At 36.0% G+C, this 17,222-nt stretch overlaps 1 non-coding gene across 1 annotated transcript; it reads right to left on the reverse strand.

The window, feature by feature from the left end:
• Positions 1–12,691: 12,691 nt before the first annotated feature.
• On the reverse strand, positions 12,692–12,801 carry LOC141446361 (U6 spliceosomal RNA). Its single transcript, XR_012453662.1, has one exon. It is a non-coding gene; the product is annotated as a U6 spliceosomal RNA (small nuclear RNA).
• Positions 12,802–17,222: the final 4,421 nt, after the last annotated feature.

Here is a 17,222-nt window from a genome sequence, read left to right on the forward strand (position 1 = left end):
ATATAATTCTGCTTCAAACATGACAACAAGGGTGAAGTAAATTGAAGAAGAAAACCAGTACTGTTGAACTGTATATTGATTGTTTGAGAATCCTGAGCACAATGGAGTTTGCAAGACATGAATAGGGGACAGAGAATGAGTAAATAAGGAGATGGATGGCTAAAGAATCCGACTGCCTGCACTCAAACTCTCAAGCCAGCCATTGCCTAACTCTCAAATACTAAATGGACGGGAAGATTTCATTCTTCACCCACTGACCATTCTGTCCTTGTATTAGGTTATAAAGTCCTTTTCTAAATCTTTACTTTCAGTTGTAATCATTGCTAAAGTCCGTACTTTTATTTGTGAATTTCAATGGTCATTTATTATTTCTAGGAAAAAACATTTTTTTTTTAAATAAACGTTTTTTAAAAAAGTAATTTGAATTTTATGTTGACAAACGACTAACTTGGAAGGCGCCACGGTAGCCGAGCGGTTAGAGGCGAGACCTGCAAAGCTAATATGCATCGTGGTACTGGGTTCGATTCCCGGTCTTTAGGCCTTGGATTTTATTTAATGGTTAATAAAAGAGATTTTAAGTAAAGTACGTTTGCTATTCGCCTCCGTCCGCGACACCTAATTGGTAGTTGGACGTTAAGCCCCGCCTGAAAAAATAGGCGATTACTTTACTTTACTTTACTTTACGACTAACTTGGAACCCCCACACGAGACTCAAACGAATTGACCTCAATCTGAGGTATAAAATGTTGAAAAGACTACTCGACAAACGTTCAAAACTAACCCTGACGAACAAAAGGAAAACTATACACCGCCCTACTTGCCCCAATATGGAGGTACGGAATACAGCTCTACGGAAGCACCAAAAAATCGAACATCAGCCGACTTCAAACCATGCAATCAAAAATTCTAAGAACAATAGTTAACGCTCCCTTCTACGTCTCCAATCATACTATACACTCTGATCTCAATATTCCTCTCGTCTCTGAAATAGCCCAATCTCGAAATACAAAACTCCACTCAAATCTACAAAATCATTACAACCCTCTGATCCACAACATGTCTACTACAACATTTCCTTCAAATCCACAGCGCAGACTGAAGCGGCGGTGGCCACGCGATCATCTCAACACTTAACGCCGACCTCCTAGGATGGTTGCTGTGTAAGCTTGCCAATCTGGCGAACTAACGGCTTCCATCACTGGATGGATGGTCGTCGTTCACTCCAATCACGCCCTTGGTGCACTTGCATGTGCGGGTATATGTATGGACATATATATACGTGCATGTGTATTTGCGCCATCCCTTATCACTCATCTCTTTTGCTTGTTGTATTGGATACGGTTGCAAAATAAATGAACAAATTAAAAAAAAAAAAGAATTTTATGTTTTCATATTAAAAATTGAGAATGCTGCAAAATAAATAAAATTATTGCGAATGATAATGGCATTCTATCTTCGAAATTATTGAAACAAAATCGTTTCGCTTGAAATAAAACAATTTAATCAGAATACCGTAGTTTTAGAGGAAGTGCAATAAGCCATTATGGGCAGACAAAATCTTTGGATTCAGCAAAGACAATCCAGTCTCACTGCACGAGCACACAGAGCTAGCTGTTTCTTTAGTCGCAAGTTTATTTCGCCAATATTTCATTAGAAACATCGGCGATTTAGTGGCGGAATAAGAATTACATCCCATGCTAATTAACTTAACTGTTATTGTTGATAAAGTTGTTTGGCTAAAACACACAGGAAACTCAGTATTCCTGAGAAATGACAGCCAACATCTTCTAACGGGAATGTTGAGCACACTCGCTAAGCATATTCAAGTTGCAGTGCTCTATAGAAGGATTAGAGAGTTTCATATCTTTCAAGTTAATTCCCAATAAACTCGCTAGCAGTTCAAATCTGTTCCTATTGGAGGAAGAAAAAATTTAAGGAATTTGATTTAAAGTTAACCGTAAGACCATTGTGCAACCTAGATTTCCAGTCCTCAAGGAACAGTGCGACTGATCTAGGCCCCACGATGTGTTTGTATTATTATTCGTAAACGAATTGATACAAAGCTAAGCGAATATTAATGAATCAGTCTAATAAAGATGAATTTTATGAGTTTAATATTTTTGTTTTTAGAAAACAAGATTTATTATTTGTTTAATTTATTTTGCGAACTTTTTCATTGTTCATAGATGTCGCTGGCTGGTTAATGAAAGCCGATGGCAAAAAGCGAACAACAAACAAAACTATTCCATATGAAATCAATTATTATATTACTTAAAGCGTAAAATTATGCACAAAGAATAGTACATTGCGGATGAACCAATTAATTATTCACCATCAAATTATGGTACAATTGACGTATTTGTAACATTCATAATCAATAATGACGCAATGGTTAAATGCAAATTTATACCATGGAAATCATGCATTGAGTTGATATGACGTGTAATGCAGCTGATGCAGCATTATTACAACCATGTCCTTCAACTACAACTGACAGCGATATATACATGTAACCTTGCAGTTCATATTAACATCCAGATTTATAACAACGTTTTGAATATTTTAACTAGTATATATCCGTTCAGCGCACATGTCTATGACACTGCTATAGTTGAGTAGATTATAGTAGCCTATCGGGTTTTATAAGTCAATGCCTATGGATTAGTACGGCTATGTGATAGCTCAATCGTAGGTGTTCATTATTCTCTGTTTTTAGATAAAATTGTTTTAATCTTCATTTTCGCATTAAAACGTTTACAGTTGACAGTAATGATTTATATGAGAGTTAGAAATACCGACCAATTCATGAGAATATAAATTTCGCTATCTTATTAATTAACTAACGCATGAAAAAGAATGTCCACTGCTGGTATTATCCGAAAAGTTTCGTTATTTTCAGATTGTCTATTTTAGATGAACCTAAAATATACAGAAAACTATCAGCATTCTTTTCTTTTTAATGAACCAAAACTATATGGTATGAACTTCCAAACGGCTGATAACCAACCAATTTTTAAGAATATTTAAGTTCAATGGCCAACGTTTGGTCTTACGAGGTGTGGCTATTAAATAACGAGACTGATGCTGCTACAGAAGAATTATGAATGTGCCAAATCCTAACGACCGTAATCTCTTTCGATTGTAGCGTCTCACGTGTTTGTAGAGAAATCTGTCTGACTGGAACTGTCGTTTGTGTAAGAGGTGTTAGTTTCGTTTTGCCGAAAACATGATACTACGCTTGTAGTAGAGCAACGAATTGTCGAGAAATTTCACATTAAAACTTGGTAAAACCGCTACTGAAACTTATCTTTTATTAAAAGAAGTTTATGGCGATGAATGTTAATCACTTGCGCGAGTTTTTGAGTGGTTCGAGCGTTTCCAAGATGGCCGAGAAGACGTCGGAGATGATGACCGCCCGGGTCGCCCTTCCACGTCCAAAACGGATGAAAATATCGATTATAATTAATCAACATTACTACCGTGAGGTACTTGCTCAACACCGTAAAAGAGTAAGAAAAAAACGACCCGATTTGTGAAAGAACAAGTCATGGGTTCACCATCAAGACAACGCGCCGGCTCACACTGCATTGTCTGTCAAGACGTTTCTAGGCAAGTACAACATCCCAGTTTTAGGCCATCCGCTTTATTTGCCTGACCTGGCCCCATGTGACTTTTATCTATTCCCCAAAGTCAAATCTGCATTAAAAGGAACACGTTTTCAGTCCGTTGAAGCTGTGAAAAAAAAGCGGTACGCGTCGTGCAGGAGCTCACAGAAAAAGACTTCCAGCACTGTTTGGAACAGTGGTAAATCCGCATGGAGCGTTGTAGGTGTATATTGAAGGTGATAATAACTAAATATGTTTAAATTTAAAATAAAATGTATTACAGCAATAGTCTCGTTATTTAATAGCCACACCTCGTATACAATGAAGCTTCGTGCCTTTATCATTTACCAAAACATTTTGAGCTACATACTTTAACGTTGTTCATTAAATGAAGTAGATTCATTTTAGTGCAGATAAGAGAGTATTCCTAAAACTTGGTACTCCATTAAACGTGCAAAATTAAAGAGTATTTTTCCTTGCTAGTGGGTTTACAAAGTTAAAAAGCAGGACATGTTTTTATACATATATTTGCTGCAAGATTTAATTTTCTCGCGTATATATATATTTTTTTTTTAGTTTAATGCACTAACCAAAGGAGGGAATTTATTTTAATATGTAAATCTTCTATCTTGAATTTCTAGAATAAAAAAAGCCTAATCTATTTAAAGTTCAGACGTGAAACAGAAGAGGGTTAATGAAGTACCACGGAGTGATGTAAAACGAAGAAGAAAATAACCGTGCCCAGGATTAACAACTTTATGTAAACAATTTTCATATTTTTACCAGAATTATATAGCATTAAATATGAGTGGCGGAAATATTTACAGATACGCTTGATTAATCTATACGAGCGGACTGCACATATTCCAGCAGTTGTTCATGGAATTAAATGCACCGAGACTAATACTGCGTCTGCATAAATAATGAGACACGCACACACACTTGTACTACGTATAATAATATATATATACTATTTGGTCGTGTGTGTTTCATCTAACAGCGAGAGGGTTAGATAAAGGAGGAACGAGTTCTGCCTGTGGATAGAGCCACCCCTAATTAACATTGGATTTAGGTAAATGTAAAGCTTGTACACGATTTACCGGTGAAAAGTGGAGATACACACCACCAGGGATATGGTGAGATGGGGCGCAGTGGAATATTGAGTTTAAATGTGAAAAGTATTAATATTTCATTTCACATCTGATGAATGCCAACGGATTAGAAACCACCCCTTTAATTGGCCCGTAACCGGTCCTATGCAGCTGCAAATGCAAGAGACAAATATTTAACATTTATTTTTAATTAATCACATTGAATGAGGTGCATTAATATAGATATATGCAAAAACAAATACATTAATTTTTATTGTGGGTATTTAATTATTCATAAAAACAGATTATATTCAAAAGGTAAACATTTCTATATTTCACATTGATAGATTTTTTTTTTTTAATCTTTTATTGAATTTACAACTGTAACAAGATTGTTGCCACAAGCAAATGTGGTACATGATTAAAAAAATAACTATGAAAATATACGATTGGAGAAGGCACCCAGCAGTGTCGCTCCATTATCTTGGACATATGTATGCACTTATGATAGTAAGATCGCGAGGCCATTTTCTCTTCAATCTTCTTGGAGGATCACCTGGTATTGCAGAAGAAGATAGTTTTTTGATTAGAGGGTTAGCATGAGCTGCTGTAGAGGAATGAAATTTGAGAAAACGAGTTTTAGCAAGATCTTTAATGAAAGGGATTTTGAGGTCATTAAGGATAGTGAGGTCAGATACATAGATTGGAGCGTTAAGAAGTTTTCGAAGAATTTTTGACTGTAATGTCTTGAGGCGTAGTGAGTTGGAACGTTTTGTTGATCCCCATACTTCGATGCTGTATGACCAAATTGGTCGCAGTAACAGTAGATATAAGAATCTTTTGTTATGTAGGTTAAGTTTCGAACGTTGGTCAAGTAGCCTGGCGTGAAGTTTGTAGCGTTGGTTAGTTTCTTGTCTTTACAGTCTAGTATGGGGATTCCATGTCAACCATTTGTCTAGGTACAATCCAAGGTAGCGTACTTTGTCCACAGTTGGTACAGAAATTTGGTTCATGAAGATGGGAGGTAGGATTTTTCGTCTAAGAGTAAATACTATATATTTTGATTTCGTAACGTTAGTTTTGATTCGTCATTTGATAAGCCAGTCCTGTAAGTGGTTGATGTGTGTTTGAAGAGCCCAAGTAGCAGTAAGAGGATCGGAATGAGGAGATAAGATTGCAGTATCATCAGGAAAGGTGGAGAGGATGGTATTTGGGTGTTGAGGTCTGTCTGCTGTATATAAGGAGTAAAGAAGAGGACCTAGGACACTGCCCTGAGGAACACCAGCTCGAGCTAGATGGATATCAGAGTCTGCTGTTCCACAGTTGACTCTGAAATATCGATCTTGCAGGTAGGATTTGAGGATAAGGTAGTATGTATGAGGAAGAATCTCCCTCAGCTTAAACAGTAGTCCCTCGTGGCACTCCCTGTCGAACGCCTGATATAATTAATTACATAATATAAGTTAAATAAATCAGTAAGAAAAAAATCCATAATTTTAATGTTTAAAGTGGCATTCTGATCGTAAATCGATCATCGTATGGCCCTTTATGGCAAGGAGAGAAACCTCCAATACTTTTCAACATAGAAATGGCTGAGTGGAAACCTCTAATGCCTGGTAGCATTAACTTAAATAGCATCGCCACCAACTGTCTTTAGCTGTCACAATGTTTTTCTCGCACTGTTGAACAGTAGTTGGTGGAACGCTCATCTCATTACTAAATAAATATATAAATATTGCTTTTATTAAGGGTATAATACACTACAATTTGTATTTAAAGCAAATGTTCGTAGTACACTCCAAAGTTTTGTCCAATTCTCGTCTAACAAATCTTCTCGTCTTCTTTTCTAGCTAAAAGTATCTGTGGCCGATGACTACCTCTGAGTAACCAGAGAACGTATTTTGAAGGATCTTAAAGTCTCAAAAGCTGTCCGACAAGTTTGATGAACAAAAGAGGTGAAAGTGTCTTAGTCTTCAAAGAAGTTTATATTAAAGTGGCAATTAAGTTCATCTGCGAAAACCAGCGTTCACATCACTTGAAGATATTGAACTGGTATTCAAAATACATGTCAAATACTATAGTTTTCTTGGATATGACTTTACAAGAAAGTATTCAGGAATCATTTCTCCTTTCATTCAGTTGCTGTCTGATTGATAAGTTTCTAATTTCCACTTCGCCGAATGTCAGTTGAGTTTTGATGTTTTTAGGTCAATGTTTTTGATCAAGTACACAAGACCAATACGCCAACTCATCTTCGTCTTCCCTATCAAGGAATCTTCTTTCCATTGACTCTTTTAATTTTGCATAAAATTTACCTGGGGTCGAAGGGAGGATGACATTTCTTGGAAGGACTTGAACCAAACATTAAATTTAAAAAAATTCTTTTAAAACTTCAAAAATCTGTCAAAAAAGGAGGTGCAACGCCGTCCTAGTGCGTTCTATGACAGAAAAAAAAAAACCACTGGCTGTTAATGTTGCTTTTATTTCCGATTGAAGAAGCAAGAAGGAAAGGATCTGTACCAAGATAAAACGGTAGGGACACCTGAGATGGCTACGTTCAATTCTTGGCCATGGTGGGCGGGCTTCAGGATGAAGGTTGAAAACCATGACATACCTCGTCTGAGTAGCATAGTGGAGGACAGCCCAATCAGTCTTAGGGTACGTTCACAACGGAGCTGTGAGCTTAGATGATAGCGGAGATGATAGCAGAGATGCATCAGCGCTTATAGAATAACCTAGTACATTCTTATGTGAGCGTGCACAACGAAGCTTCGACTAGTGACTCATACTCGCTGGTATAAACGAGCAAAGATGATAGAATTGAATTTTTCATTTTTCTGCTAGCTGAACTCCATTATCGGAGCTTCGAAATGGACGTCGAAAAATTATTTAGTGCTGTCTTTACTCATTATTTTTGGTTATTATTTTATTATTTACTTTTAAACAATACTTTGTTTTTTAAATCGTGCTTACATTTATTTTCATGTGTATTTATTTGTTTTTTTTTCAATAAAACCATTACTTACCTAAGAGTAATCACTAGTTTTTCTTCTATAGTTATAGGATTTCCACGACAATTTTTCCAAATTTTTCTTAATTTTGACCTTATTTTTTCTAAAATATAGTCGAATGTGGGTGGGCCCATCCTCTCATATTCAAAAAAACGATCCGAATAATTTCTAAGTTCCTTATATAAATAGTGAAATTCACCCAAAGTACTTCGTTTTTTATTTATGGGATGTACATGATATTTTCTAAAGCGTCTTTTCTTTAAAATATACCATTTCGTTACTGCTGAACATAAAAACTCTTCTTCACTACTCGACATGTATCACAGCTCCGTTGTGCACACTAATCAGCGATTATATTTTACTCTATCAGTTATCATCTCTGCTATCATCTATACTCACAGCTCCGTTGTAAACGTACCCTTAGATATAGTAAAAGGATACCAAGGGTATTCATGCCGAGCAATCCTTGATCGTGGAGGACAAAGACCTCTGCGAGGAGAAGCTGTACAATGCAGAATGTAATGAAGTTAGAAATGATTAGTAATAAACAATAATTGAGAGAAGTACTTTAGAAAGAATAATGTCCAACGAGGGTGGGCAGCTGAACCCCTTCCATTAAAACCGAGCCGCTATCTGTTGGAATGAAATTGAAAATTATTTTTTGCCCGTTCTAATCATTTTTATGAATTTTCATTTTTGTTGAAATTAAAATCGAATGTTGATTAATTGAACCTCTACTTCAATACTAATTTAAAAGTTAATTAATTTTTGTAATATGGGGATTGTATAATTTTTATAACTTTTCTTTCCTCTCTTTTTTCTACCGTTTTTATAATTGATATAATTATGTTTTTATTAACTGTAAAAATTGTTTTGTGTTGGATTCAATTATAGAGCCAGACTTCCCGGCGTGGAGAATCACTCTGCCAATCTACACGAGAAGGTCGGGGAAATACTATTTCTTAATTTATTACCTTTTAATCACAGTTCTGATATAATGGAGAAAGTTCTGTTGCTTAAGGCTGCAAATACTCACCCCTAGTACATTCCTTTCATTCTGTGTTTCTTCAAGTATAACTTCTTAGGCTAAGACGGTACTTAGCAGAAGTACTTGAAGGTCGCTGGAAATTTTATAGAAGTAACTGGTGGCTACAGGAATGCCAAATCCTCTTAAGACAAATCATTAGATTTTTATTAAACCTATTGATTTTCTTATTTGCCATACAGATATGCATGTTTAGTAACTGCACTTTAAGGTTCCTTTCTTAATGCATTAATTGGCGAAGGTTTCATGCAATTCCGAGTGCTGAAGTACGAGGGTCGTTTGAAAAGTACGTGCAAAAATAAAAACTACTTAATTTTTTGGGGGTAAACCTTTTTTATTTTTCAACATAGTCTCCTTTTAGGCTTATACACTTCGTCCAACGCTGCTCTAGTTTGTTGATCCCTTCCTAATAATAGGATTTGTCCAAGTCTGAAAAATAGCCATTCGTTTCTGCAATCACCTCCTCGTTTGAATAAAATCTTTTTCCCGCCAGCCATTTCTTTATATTGGGGAACAAATAGTAGTCCGAGGGAGTCAAGTCTGGAGAATAGGGGAGATGTGAAACGAGTTGGAACCCTATTTCCATTAAATTTGCGACCACAACTTTTTTGGCGCAGATTCCCCCTTGGTAGCCATTGTTTAGATTGTTCTTTGGTCTCAGGAGTGTAGTGATGTATCCATGTTTCATCCACATTGACGAAACGACGCTTAAAGTCCTGCGGATTCTTCTGGAACAGCTGCAAACCGTCCTTGCAACACTTCACACGATTTCGTTTTTGGTCAAGCGTGAGCAATCGCGGCACCCATCTTGCGGATAGCTTTGTCATGTCCAAATGTTGATGCAAAATATTATATACCCGTTCATTCGAGATGCCCACAGCACTAGCAATCTCACGCACCTTCACTCTTCTGTCATCCATCACCATATCATGGATTTTATCAATGATTTCTGGAGTAGTAACCTCAACAGGGCGTCCAGAACGTTCAGCGTCACTTGTGCCCATATGGCCACTCCGAAAATTTTGAAACCACTTATAAACTGTTCTAATCGAAGGTGCAGAGTCACCATAATGTTTATCAAGCTTCTCTTTAGTCTCCTGAGGCGTTTTGCCTTTCATAAAGTAGTGTTTAATCAACACACGAAATTCTTTTTCGTCCATTTTTTGAAAATCACTCGACTTCCTCGATTCAAACGAATGCCAAACACAAAGAAATAGACCGATCTGGCTGAAACTTGGTGTGTGTTCTTCCAAGAAATGCTACTAACTAAACATAACCTCGATACGCGCCAGTGGTGCTATCTCTCTGATTTTGCACGGACTTTTCAAACGACCCTCGTAATTCATGACAACTTAGAAAGTGAACAAATTAAATTAAAGTGACAAGTTTATTATTTTGTGTTTTTATGAATATTAATTATTTCAGAGAATAAGTGTCTAAATACACTTTAGTGTGGGCAATGTTCTAGTGTAAAGATTGTGAATAATCATTTTTGAAGGATTGCAAAGAAATTGCCACAATCAGACCTGAAGTAAACTTCAAAGTTTTAGTCATCAAAGTTTACTTCTGCAGCATGAATAGTCATTTTTAAACTAGAAAAAAGTTAAGAGTTCAGATTTTTTTAAAAGAAATTGTAGATGCCAAAGCTGGTTTAAATATCGTAAGTTGTTGCTAACTGTCCGTGAATCGAAAAAATCTGATTCAAATACACGAGGCTTTCTTTAATTAGTAGTAACAACAAAGGGTGCTGCCCAAATAGATCGGGTTGCTAGACACACAGCGTACCAATCAGACAATCAAGATATATAGACAAAGTGGAAAAAAAAAGAAAGAATTTAAAAGTTGTTTTCTCTAAATTTACCCAAAAATGAAATTAGAGTTTTAATTTTTAAGACATTTAATTCAAACACTCATACCAGCCATGCGCTCAAAACATTTTAAGTGCTCTGGTGACCCCTACAAATCAAATCTATCTTGAATTTCTTGTGAAAAGTAGAAAATTTGACAAGATTACTATAATTTCTCGTACCAAGAGAAAGAGAAAAAAAGACTATTTTTCTTTTTATGAAAAATTGGAATTATAAAGTTAGCACAAGAAGTCATTCAAAAAGATGCAAGCATCATTTATCAAAAATATTAATTGTGATGGTACCTTTAAAAATGTACAAATTAAAGAAATTAACCTACGGGCAAATTTCACATTTTTATAGACTACGCCATCAGCAGGTCCTCTTGTCTTTAGCTATTCAAAAAATACTGGCATTTCTTTTCCGCATCAATGTAATCCAATCCTGAGCAGCTCAAAAGGTGTTGGATCTCTGATGGTTGTTGAAAGTCACAGAGAGAACATGCCGCTGCTGGACAGAATTTAGGTCCATTCCATATTTCCCCTATATAATTAGTTAATACCAAGTTCTGAAATGGAAATAGACGAAGTAATTACATCTGTGCAGAATGTGTGGATTTTCTTCTTTTAGGATGTTATCTCAGATCTGCCCAGATGCTCCACTTTCTTGCGTCTGCATTAGATACTTCGTACTTGGTTTAGTCACTTGTGAAGCTTACATGTACTTCAATATGAGTCAAGAGGCTAATTGCCAGCCATTATCGCAGAACCGGGAATCAAATTGGATGTAGGTCAAACCTTTCCGATTAAGAATTGACACTCAAATTTCTTAGTTTTCTAAAAGCTTTGGGCATTAAAAGATCCAGTAGAATTCGGGAGTATTACGGCTTTCCGCTATTCTGTGATTATTAACTAGCCAATCGTTATAGCGTCCTATTCCTGATGTGATATCCCTTATAATTTTAAAAATTATGCGCATCATATATGTTTAAAATTAGCTTAGATTTAAGAGAATTAAAAGTGATTGCGGATTATTAGAAAATTACGAATTTTACTAGAATAATATTGTGTGTAGTAATGATGTTTTTATAAACTTTCGTAAATTTTGATATTTACAAAGTTTTTCCTTCCGAGTGGGAAACCATCATTTCTCCAATTTTTTAAATTACTAATTTTATAAAATAAATCGGTTTTATATGATTGTATGTTAGAGTTACAATAGCACACCTCCAATTACAGAAGAATCCTATTAACTGGCACTCTAAAGAAATGGATAAAGCAGATTGATAACAAGGCTAATCAGAGTGAAGAGCATATTGATAACACTGGATGATGGGGATGATTTAGCACATTTGGATGTGTAAGTGAGTTATAACATTTTGGGTATTTACTGATTGCATTGGAGCACATTTATATATGTGTTTGAGGGGAGTGAGAGATCTGATAGAACTGTTTACTTGCAAGTCACTCCTTTTAATGTCTCAGTTCACTTAGGGGCATGATGTGGCTGATGGAAGATCCACTCTCTGTTCGTGTCCGAAGTGACTTCCTATTGTATGAAGTACTCTTAATTACATTGCTTCCGCTATTACGCCTGCTCTATATGCACAGTGAGAGTGTGCTCTCTTGGACAGCTTTAGTTTCTTGGATGTAAACAAGTCAGTAAGGCAGTGCCAGGATGGAGCCAGTAAGGGGGTACCAGTGGTATTGGTATTTAATTGATTAACTAGCAGGATGCCCTTTACTGTGAATGGGACTGATCAGTGAGCTAATTTGGTCTACTTTTCTTATCACTAAAACGGAAATGGAATTCGCAATGAGCATTTATTAAAATATAAAACAACAAATTCCTGATTTCTTTAAAAGGTGTTCTTACATTGTGTTGATTTCCTGAAAAAAAAGTTAAATATAGGCATTAGCCTATATTTACGTCCAACTACCAAATTAGGAGGCGACTAGCAGACATACTTTACTGCAAAATTTCTTTTATTAAACACTAAATAAACACCAAGGCCTAGACCGGGAATTGAACTCAGTACCACAATACTACTTGCGGGCCTCGCCTCTAACCGCTCGGCTACCGTGGCGCATAAAAAAATCTGGAACGCTTCGCGATTTTGCTTTCCATCCTTGCGCAGAGACTATGCTAATCTTCTCTAAATCGTTCTAATTTTTAGTATATACCGCCGAAACTAGTACGATAATGTCTATACAAACTTCAATGGTTGGTTCGGATAAAAAGAATAAATTTCCTTAAAGATTTTGCTTTACGGATATCTTTGGTGACATTTTCATTAACTGGTTTGTAATGCCAAGGAAGATGGAAAGCAGAGGTGCCCGAAACGTTTAAAAATTAAGAAAACTTATTTTTTTGACCGCAAGAGTTGTATTACGTCAATGGCCAAACTTACAGCTTAATAAACAGAAGGATGATTTATTATTAACATTTTATCTTAATGTTTTTTTTTTTTCAAAGAACTGTTTTTGAAGTTTTGCTATTTCCAGCTTTTAACTGAAGTGGCGCAATTTTTGATATTGTAAAGTAAAGTAATCGCCTATTTTTTCAGGCGGGGCTTAACGTCCAACTACCAATTAGGTAATTTTTGATATTGTATTGCTTATAATCGTTAAAAGGTGGTTAAATATGTTGAAAATTTAAGATTGAAGAAATTTGCCCATTGAAGGAAAGAAAGAAGGGCATTAAAATTTCAAATAAGTGTAGGAAAACAGGAAATTAACTAGTGTAATACGAAAGAGAAGGTTACCCAGCGTCCAGCGATGTAATCATCACTAATCCTGTCTTCTTAACTTTACGTGGATTTGGTGAAATGAGCTCAAGGGGATTTTTTTTTTTTTTTTTTTTTTTTTTTTTTTTTTTTTTTTTTTTTTTTTTTTTTTTTTTTTTTTTTGGGCCTATGCCTGTGGCCATTAGCCAACGATTCAAGAACAGTATGTTCAATATTTGAATTTAACTATCATTTCCACTATTAAATCATTTAAGCTTACACTTTAATACATCCCTCATTAATAAATTCTGTTAATTCTTAGCTTGTGGATCTAACTTCCTCTATAATGTTAATATAATTAAATGGACTTTGTATCTTTTTTTGAAGAGAGCTGAACAGTTTGACTCTATAGCTACTATATTTTTTGCATTCCATCAGAATGTGCTCCAAATCGTCAAGTGTACCGCATTCTGTACATACATTAGTATTAGCTCTTCCTATTCTATTTAAGTATGCACCACAGAGTCCATGATTTGATCTGATTCTATTAATTATCCTGATGCTTCTTCTATTTAAATTGAGGTCAAGAAACCAAGCTCAAGGGGATAGAGATGGATGTTTGGCATGGATTTGGGATTTCTTAGCTCCATGTTGGACTTCCTTGAATATATTTTCTTAGCCATTCAGTAAATAATGGATTTTTATTTCTCAATAATCTGTTGCAACGAAACATTACTTTTTTTACGGAACAAAGTGGACTTGCCATTATTATTTCAAGTTTAAAATAACATTTATTCATTCTAAAAATGAAAGATAGAATGCGCCAAAAAATTACTCAAAACCAAACGAAAAATTACAACTCTTCCACGAAAATTTCCAACATATAAAACCAGCCACTAAACTCTACCTGAACATTGATGCTTTATTCATAACACTGATATGAATATAAAGCCCTGATTTATTGAAGAAATATTCTACTTCATCAAAATAATATTACAAATTTTATTGGTTCGGCCCAGGCGAACCCAGGCAGTATTTGTTTTGTTTTTGCTTTATAGGCAATAATTGAGATGGCAACAGGCGATGCATATGTATGAGATGTATCTCTTTCAAGGCAATATATCCTTCACAGCATCAGCAAAAAACTGCTAGCACATCCAGGGCCAGGTAATCTCAGTACAATGCCCTTACAGGTCCAAAAATATATGCACCAAGTCATAAAAAGGAAAAAAAAAAAAATTACATGATGGGAGAGATTTTTTTTTGCGGTGGTTGGAACTAGAGGGTGTAAGAGGGTTATGTAGATAGAGGTTGGCCCTTAAATGAAATTGGTCTGGTGGTAGATAGCGCCGCTCTACAGGGGCAGGAAGCGTCATAGGAGGTATTGTTATTCAAATATGGGTGGTGTGGCGGATTGTTACTGAACGTAAGGACCCTTGCAACTCGCGTTGTTGCACGGAACTAGTTTCCTGCACTGATTAGCGTCTGCCGATCTTCGGCAACACTTTGCATAATATTCAATATGGAATATCATGGAACTAGGGGTTCAAGTCGGTCGGGGTGGCGGTCACACCCTCCGCACTCCAACTCTGCCCACTAACAAGTTGGCGACTCGGGGAATGGAGCATGTGTTCCTCGTGTAAACAACATTTCTCGCCTCCGGAAATACTCTTCCACACTCCTTCCAAGTCGTACAGTAGGAGAAACTCAGTCTGTCTGGAAAAAAGGAGAGACGGGAACCAGACAAACTAAAGTAATGCCGACATAACAGAGCAGAGAATTGAGCAAAAGCATCTCTTTTAGTGCCTTGGCGGACGGTAAACTATGGCAAAGAGATTTGCTATGGACCGTTTGATGCTAGTGTGCGATATCTTCTTCAAGATCATTCTAGGCGTCTGTGACTCTTTTCTACTTCTTGCAGTAACTTTAAGGAAAGACAAAACGAGTTCTAAACATATATTCCAACGGTCCCCGCTCCTAGCAATATAGAACATTTTAGATTTCCTTTTATATTTTTGCTCACTCCATAACCATTTGAGTTAGTATCGCAAATTTAGAGCAAAGGATGCAATCTCTGTTGCCCGCTCAACTAAAAAAGAAAAACATCTTTGTTTACAATATGTTTCTGCTTCCTTTTTTCTTATTGTTATCTCTGTATTTCGAAACTACGAACAAATATCATCAAATATATGAATATGTGAATCTATTTTGATTTATTAAAAAAACATAAATTCTGTTCATTCATTTCAAATTTTATACAAAACATTCTTAAAAGCTTTTCAAAACTTTTTAAAGCACGAATAGAAAATCTAAATTGACCATCTGTTTCATCAGCAGTCTAAACATTGATAACTCCGCTTTTCAGTTAGACGATTGCGCCTCAATTGCACGTAATAGAAATGTTAACATTTTAAGTTACAAGTCTTCTCGATTGCTCTTTCTGATATTTTAACTTTTAAGTCAACAATTACCGGATAAAACAATTGTCGAGGCTCCTAGAAAGACAAAATCTAAGGAACACCAGGATTTGAACCCTGGACGTCCAGCTTACATTTCCTCAGAATTGACCACCATGCTAATCTCTTGTCTAAAGAATTGTACCTACCTATTACTCAATTAAAATTTAATTTACACAGAGTAACTTACTAAAGAGAAAATTTTCTTGGACATTTGCAAAAAACGGCAACATTAAACTTTGAAGTGTTCTACACATTTATGAAAATTATATGAAAGATCCGTTTAAAAGTTTTAACCAGCCAAATAACCTTCAAAGTGCACAAAGACATTACGTTGCAATGTAGACAGTTTCGATGTACGATTTCGTATTAATAGCCCACAATACTTTTTATTTTAGAGAATTATGGTTTCAATCATAGCTCAAGACAGCTTATGTCCAACTTTTTGTATAGCTCTAAGATCAATATTTTATGTGTGCAGATAAACACAAAGATGCTGAAATTTAAACTGATTATTCAGTGAACGAAGAATACAGTTAAAAACATAATTTATTCAAATTTGACATTTTTTTTTTTTTTTTTAGAGAAATAGCTAATTTTTTAGCTGATCTACTTTTCACTCAAAAATAGTCGCACAGAACACAATTGGTATTAAACAGAAATTAAAATTCTGGAAATTAGTCTTTATATTTATTCGCCGTTTGATTAAAATTATTAAACATTGTAAATGTTTTTCACGTTGAATCTTTCTGTCGGTTACGCTGGGTGGCAACAATTGAAATGGAAATGGATTGGATGACTTAATGGAATGAAGAGATAGGAAAACTGTCTAGGGGCTGCAACAAATGGTGTTGGCCTGCCGATTATGACGAGTGCATCGCGGAGTGAAAAGCAGTACCAGTGAGGGCCAGGACAATAAAATGCAATTGCGAGGATTGCATCGGCCTATGGGGATTAATGATACACAACTAACTCTTCGGCTGGGATGATGAGCACAGGAGTGAGAGAGAGGTCACTGGTGTGCGGGGGGCCAACAATGTTGGAATCTGGCGAGTGGAGAGCTCTAGCGTCACTAAAATATAAAACATTTGTATCGTTGGAGGCGGCAAACACTAAAACCAGCCGTGTCATTGTTTGTATCGGCTTGTGTGATAGTTGGATCATTAATTAGAGCACGAAATGCACGCTGTAAGTACAGACAAACAGACACGTTCGCACAGAGAAAAGGAGAGTATGGCGGGCTAGCTGAAGTACAGTGATTAATGCCCCGTGGAACATCTTGGTGGTAAACAGGCAGCACTCAATTATTGCACTACCGTATCATTTATTTGGCTTAGCCTACTCCCTCGCCGACCAGCCTGTCATATCTGCAGTTCGGGATAACGGCAAAAAGGAAAATCATGTTTCTACCATCCCTTGGTAAACAATTATGTAGTAGTGTG

Source organism: Rhodnius prolixus, unplaced genomic scaffold, assembly GCF_049639745.1.
Source record: "Rhodnius prolixus isolate KJV_2025 unplaced genomic scaffold, Rpr scaffold_1, whole genome shotgun sequence".
Lineage (NCBI taxonomy): Eukaryota > Metazoa > Arthropoda > Insecta > Hemiptera > Reduviidae > Rhodnius > Rhodnius prolixus.